The following is a 7,012-nucleotide window of genomic DNA, read 5'->3' on the forward strand; positions in this document are numbered from 1 at the left end:
GCTGGTCCTGGGGCTTGAGCTCTGCACCTGAGCACTTTCTTTGAGCCCCTTTTGTCTCAAGGATAGCACTCTACCACTTGAGCCACAGCACCACTTCCAGCTTTTTCTGTGATAATTGGAGATAAGAGTCTCACACATGGGCTGGGAAGATGGCTCAGTGGTAGAGCCCTTGTCTTGCATGCATGAGGTCCTGGGTTCGATTCCTCAGCACCACATAAGCAAAAAGAAAAAAGCCGGAAGTGGCGCTCTGGCTAAAGTGGTAGAGCACTAGCCTTGAGCTGAAGAGCTGAGGGACAGCGCCCAGGCCCAGAGTTCAGGCCCCACCACCGGACCCACTCTTCCCCACCCCCCCCCCCAAAAAAAGAGTCTCACAGACTTTCCTAACCTGGCTGTCTTCAAACTGCAATCCTCAGATCTCAGCCTCCTGAGTAGCTAGGATTACAGGTATGTTTCCTGGCACCCGGCAAGTAGCACTTTTTACCTGTTTGATTGGGTGACAGTAAATGCTTGCTTGGTACAACCTTTTTGTAATCTGACTCAGGGAAGAGACATTATCTTGTCTACTCTTTGACCTTTCCCAACTTTTGGTATAGTTTGTGGAATAAGATATAACTGTATCTAGTCAATAAATTCTTGGGTGGGAAAATGTGTGTCAGTGAGAAAATAGAGCTATCAGCAGAATTGTACACAATAAGGTTCGGACTTCTGCATATGTATAGCAAAGGAGTGACTCAATATAAGCAGGTATTGAAGTTAGACCTGTTCTGTGTCACTTACAGGACTTTTGTCCTTGATAGGTTCATCTAATATCCCTGTCTATTTTTTTTTTTCTGTAGAAGCAAAAAACACTGATGTCTCTAGTTTGGTTTGTTCTTGTAATGTCTCTGGAGAAAATTTATATGAAATATCTCCCATGTTTGATCAGTACATATAAGGGATTTTTATTAAAAGGAAAAGGTAGAAGGAAGCCATAAGTGTGTGTGTGTGTGTGTGTGTGTGTGTGTGTGTGTGTGTGTGTGTGTGTGTGTGTGTGTGTGTGTGTGTGACAGAGGCAGACAGAGAGAGAGCAAAAAAGAGAGCAGGGGAGAAAGAGGAGTTATAGGTTACTATAGGGTCAATCAGAAGAGAAACTCCAACAGCGACTTTAATATATTTTTGGGGGGTCCGGTTATGGGGCATGAACTCTGGGCCTGGGCGCTGTCCCTCAGCTTTTCAGTTCAAGGCTAGCACGCTACCACTTGAGCCACAGCGCCACTTCCGGCTTTTCCCTTTTTGCTTATGTGGTGCTGAGGAATCGAACCCAGGGCCTCAGGCATGCAAGGCAAGCACTCTACCACTGAGCCACCTTCCCAGCCCAGCAAATTTAATATTATACCCTCCCACAGGCATTTTGCAATAAGCAATATAATACAATGCTAAATTAAATAAAAATTTAGGACAAAACAGATTGAATGAAGAAATGACCTTCAGTGGAGACTAATGACTCATTGTATTGAGTGGAGATGAAGGGCAGGAAAAGCCATTTGGGGGGAGGAGTCAGTGTCAAATAAGCCCGGAAGCCAATTCTTCCAGCTGTATCAGATACCTGCTTCATAGAGGAGTTGACTGAACAGTACTGTATAGGTAAGCTCTAGATCTGAGAAGGCCTGAGGTTTTACATATCCATGTATTCTCCATATATCTATACATACTTTGTTTCCACTGTTACCTGGAGTGCCTGTTGGGTGAAGAGGTAAGAGGCAAGCTAAAGTGTGATCACTGTCTCTCCATTTGATCTATATCAGCCTAAATTAATAGCAGAGTTAACATGAAACCTGAAGTACTAGTATTGTCATGTGAAGTGAAGAGGATGACTCAGTCAGGGATTCTACAGGGGATTAGAAAGTTTAAACTTGTTTTTGAATAGTAATACAGTGAGCAACAACCTTTCAGTGTTTGACTCCCTATGTCTACAATTTCTCAGGAAAGAGATGTGCTGAGTCTGTATCTTCATTTAATAAGTGGTACAGATGAGGCAGCACAAGACATCCTTTGAGCCCTACTCTTTTGTTTCCTTGCCTTTCCCTCTACCTTCCTATTCATTAGATCTGGAAGGAAGGTCTAACAAAGAGGAAGGGTAAGATCCTAGCCTGATGGCAGGGGAAGTGGCCTTGAAGGGATGTGGTCAACAAGTGATTGCTAAAGAGCAAATACTGGCTCAGCTCAAATCCCCAGATACTGGCTCCCCATTGCTTCAGGCTGAACTTTGTCTTTTATATTGAACTAGATTAGAATGTGTATGACTATAGAAGGCTTCAAGGAATCCAAGACTACACAGGAGCATGTTTTTCTGAACAACCTCTTTCCCCCAGCAGTTTGAGATTGTGTGCTCAGGGCACTCACTGAAAACTAGCTTTTATTCTTTCAAATTGTGTCTCTGGGATAGTGGGATTTTATAGGGATTTAAAAATTTTTTGTTTGCTTGTTTGTTTTGGCTAGTACTGGAACTTGAACGTAGGGCCTCATGTTCTTCCTTAGCTTTTTGGCTAAAGGTTGTGAATGTCTCCACTTCTAGATTTTGCTGGTTAATTGGAGATAAGAGTCTCACAAGCTTTGCTGCCCAGGATGGCTTCAAACCTGGATCTTCAGATCTCAGCCTCCTGAGTACCTTGTAATACAGGCATAAGGTGCCAGATCCAGGTGCTGTTCCTTTCTTATTCTCACTTCTTGGCCCATGATATGTAGATTACTTATACTCTAGTTATGGTTATTGTAGTATAATGTTATCATCTTTTATTTGAGGTATTTATGAAGCTTCAGAAGATTATGTATTTATTTCCTTCATAGATTTTTTTGATGAGCAATTGGTTAAAATTATTTATGCTTTGTTCCAGGGCCTGTTTGTGATAGAACAGTAAATATCCTTCACTGTCCAGTATGTCCTTAAAAGATGGCCTTGGTGATGACAGCATCATCACACTTGAACCTCTGGTGTTGTAGTACCAGATGAAGCTGGTGTAATGGCCTTGGTGATTAACCACAGCAAACCAGGAATAATCTTATTGTTTCTACTATCAGTTAACAGTTAACTATCCATATAGTCAGCTCTCCTACTTGAAACTATGAAAGTTGTCAAATCTATTTGCAAGGGAAATGTGTGTAGGAATTTTCTCTGGCCAAGTGTTCAAATCACTTGGGATCAAAACAGGCTACAGTCGATAATTTTTTCATTGTGAGATGTTTCATAGATTTCTAGTAGCTAATGCAACTGTTGCATTTAAGTTTGGCCCTCCTATACAGGTGCTCAAGGGTTGAAAATCTTCATAGGCAGCCTATAAGCCTGATGCCTTCTGGAATATGTTTGTTCCTTGTTGTGTTGTTCTTCCTCCCTGGCATTCTGGGCCAGGATGGGAAAGAAGTCATGTAAGACTAAACTGATGTCCCCTCATGGGGCTATGGTGGTGGATATGCCATGGCAGGCTTGACAGGTGACAACAGACTGCAGGCTACCTGTGAAGATTTAGTCTACCACACAGTTACAGTGGTTGGGATTGTTAGCTGCCTTGTCAACATCATCACCTTTGCAGTGCCTTTGTAGGACATGTAACACCACAATGACGAAATCTTGGGCATCCTATTGCCTATACTCTGTTAAATGGCAGCCATGTATCCACACTAAAAGCAGTAACTCACAGACAGTGTGAAGAGATGGGTTTCCAGAATGCAACTCCCAAAAGAGAGCTGACACAATTCCAAATTAGGCATTTCATATTGGTGACCATAGAAAAGGAAGATATCCCTCAGTATTGGCATGTAAGTGTGGACTGGGCAATTCAGTTCCTAAAGCATTTGTGGGAATGAGGTAGGTTTTATTCCTTTTTGGGTTATTCTCTAGAAGTCCTAACTACTGTCTAATGAGTTACCAGGAAGAATACTTATTTCCAAAGTTTAGAACAGTATATTTCTGGTGAGAAATTTCTACTAAGGTGAAAGCTTGAAATTTCTGGGTTTTCCATTGCTATTCTCTTGCAGTGTTTTCAGTGTCTTTACTATGGAAGACCTCTCAGTATATGCTTACTCCAGCCAAACACTGCAGTAGTAGTAAGAGGACAATAACTTCAGCCTAAAGTCATGTTCATAGGAAGATCCCATCTACCCATTAAAATACAAATCTGAGCTGGGTGCTGGTGACTCACACCTGTAATCCTAGCTTCTCAGGAGACTGAGATCTGAAGATCGCAGTTCAAAGCCAGTTCAGGCAGGAGAGTGCATGACACTCATCTTCAAGAAACCACCAAAAATCTAGAAGTGGAACTGTGGCTAAAGTGCTAGAGTGCTAGCTTGGAGCAAAAAGCACCAGGATAGTGCCTAATCCCTGAGTTTAAGCCCCAGGAGTGGCACAAAAAAAATATTATCTGAGCCAGTGCCAATGGCTCATGCTTGTAATCCTAACTACTCAGGAGGCTGAGATCTGAGGATCCAAATTAATCTCAGAAAAAGCTGGAAGTGGCACTGTGACTTAAGTGGCACAGTGTTAGCCTTGAGCGAAGGAGTTCAGGGACAGCACCCAGGTCCAGATTTCAAGCCCCAGGACTGACAAAAAAAAAATCTAAGAAAGCTCAAGATGCTGGGTGCTGATAGCTCACGACTGTATTCCTAGCTACTTAGGAGGTTGAGCTCTGAGGATCATGGTTCAAAGTCAGCTCAGGCAAGAAAGTCCATTAGACTCTTATCGCCAATTAACCACCAGAAAACTGGAAATGGCCCTGTGGCTCAAGTGGTAGAGCGCTAGCCTTGAGCTAAAGAGCTCAGGGACAGCACCCAGGCCCAGAGTTTAAGCCCCACGGCCAACAAAAAAAAAAAAGAAAGAAAGAAAACAAAAAAGAAAGCTCAGTATGCCAGAATTTATTATTTGTTCTAGTCAACACCATATAATAGGCCTCCCACCTTTCTTAGTGCATTTACTGAAAAAGTTTGCAATTATGAATATATATATTCATAATTGCAAACTTTTTCATATATATATATGTGTGTATATATATATATATATATATATATATATATATATATATATATATATCCTGCACTTAGAAATATCTCTACCAAGTACCCGAGAACCATTCCTTTGAAATGCAACCATCAGGAAGGGCTGATCCCTCAAGAGGGTCTTCTTTCCTAGTTTGTGGAGAATGGACACCAGCCAGGGGGCACAGCTAACCTATTCACACAAACCATAACTGATAATCCCTTTGTACTTTATCACTTACCTGACTCTACTGAGTCTCTATTCTCTCATCTCATTCTTTTTTTTTAAACCTCCTAAGAATAAAGCTTAGCTCTTTTCATTATTGTCAGTTATTGAATAAAATCTGTTTTTACTTCCTTAACTAATATCTGTGTTTACTTTTGGCCATCTTTGCCATATATGTGATCTTTAAACATAAGACAACATACAGTTCTATGGTAGTCATCTCCTACTAAGTGAAGCCATTTTTGTCTCAGTGTATCAATTAATGTATTTCCTTTTTTTGTGCAGGTCCTGGGGCTTGAACTCAGAGCCTGGACACTTTCCCTGAGCTTTTTTCCTCAAAACTAGCATTCCATCACTTGAGCCACAGTTCCATTTCTGGCTCTTTTTAGTAGTTAATTGGAGACAATCAAAGTCTCATCAACTTTCCTCTCCAGGCTGGCTCAAACCTCGATCCTCAGATCTCAGACTCTTGAGTAGCTAGGATTATAGGCATGAGTCCCTGTTCATGTCTCTTATTAATCTGTGTCTGTAAGCAAGAAAGATATTGTGATGAAAGACATAAAATTTTGCCTCACATTTCCTGATCTCTTACCCACGGTTTCTTTTTCCAATTCTCATCTATCTTAAAGTTGTTCATAGGGACCCAACTCTATGGGCAGGAATCTGCTGAAGGCCTTGCCAGAGACAGAAATCTGAAACAAGTCTTGGCTTTACCTGGATCACAGACACTGAGCAGGATGGGGATGGTTGGTGCTAGTTCCAAGCAGGTGTGAAGGAAAGAAGTCCTCTTACTCCAGAGCCAGCCTTATCATTCCAAAGACCATCCTAGCCTTATCATTGTTACTTTCTACTCTGCTTCCCTCTGCAAGTTCCTTAAACATGGGAAAATAGGATCCACGTGACCAGCACATCTCATCACATCCTGGAGGAAGGTTTCCAGGACAGATATAGAAATTGAATAACACGGGAAGGAAACTGTGGTGAGCAGATACTGTAGCTAGAAAGGTTTAAAGAAAACTTCTGAATCTCAGTACTTTGTGAAAGTCAGGACTCTGCCCCGACTGGCTTTGGGTACTAAGGCCTGGGAGATGGAAAACTCCCAGCCTCCAAAATGAAGGAAGCCCAGGACAGCAGCGATTTCTGCCTTACCCTCTTTGAAGCCTCTCAAAATGAAGTCTCTAAGATACTGCTGTAACTCCCCTCATAATTTCTGTGCCACTCCCTCGATCCCTCTTCCCAGTCCCCACTCTAGATCTAAGCAACTCTCCACAGCCTCTTTCATTCTCTCCACCACCCCCACAATGTCCCTGGCTGCTGGGGTATTTAAAGGTCTAGGTTAACTTGGGCTCCAATTACTCTTCATCCAGGCCTGACCTTTCCATAGATCTAGTCACAAGGGAGGGGGGCACCCCCTTGGCCTGTTCTCTAATGAAAAAAATATGTTCATTGAGGTCAGATAGGAGGGACTTGGAGCAATGGAAATTCTTTGGTATGAATCCCTAAGGGACAAATTCAAGGAGTAAAGTGGATAGGTGTTATTCTGGAGTGGAGAGGGCAGGAAGCATAAGGATGGACATCAGATTCAGCTGACGGTGAGTCAAATTAGTTACTAGATGTGTGCATTCAGATAAAACATATAATCTCTCTGGGCTTTAGTTGTGTCATCTGATGCTTAAAAATGGAAATAATAATCCTCACCTGTTATGAACTCTAAATCACAGTATAGAAACTTTCTGACTTATGAATAGAGTTTGAATTTTTCAATGTGCTAGTGGTAAAGGG

At 42.0% G+C, this 7,012-nt stretch overlaps 1 pseudogene; it reads right to left on the reverse strand.

Moving 5' to 3' along the window:
* Positions 1-2,795: 2,795 nt before the first annotated feature.
* LOC138839868 (ubiquitin carboxyl-terminal hydrolase 27-like) lies at positions 2,796-5,867 on the reverse strand (annotated as a pseudogene).
* Between the last annotated feature and the right edge of the window lie 1,145 nt (positions 5,868-7,012).

Source organism: Dipodomys merriami, unplaced genomic scaffold, assembly GCF_024711535.1.
Source record: "Dipodomys merriami isolate MVZ:Mamm:240054 unplaced genomic scaffold, mDipMer1.0.p SCAF_3, whole genome shotgun sequence".
Taxonomy (NCBI): Eukaryota; Metazoa; Chordata; class Mammalia; order Rodentia; family Heteromyidae; genus Dipodomys; species Dipodomys merriami.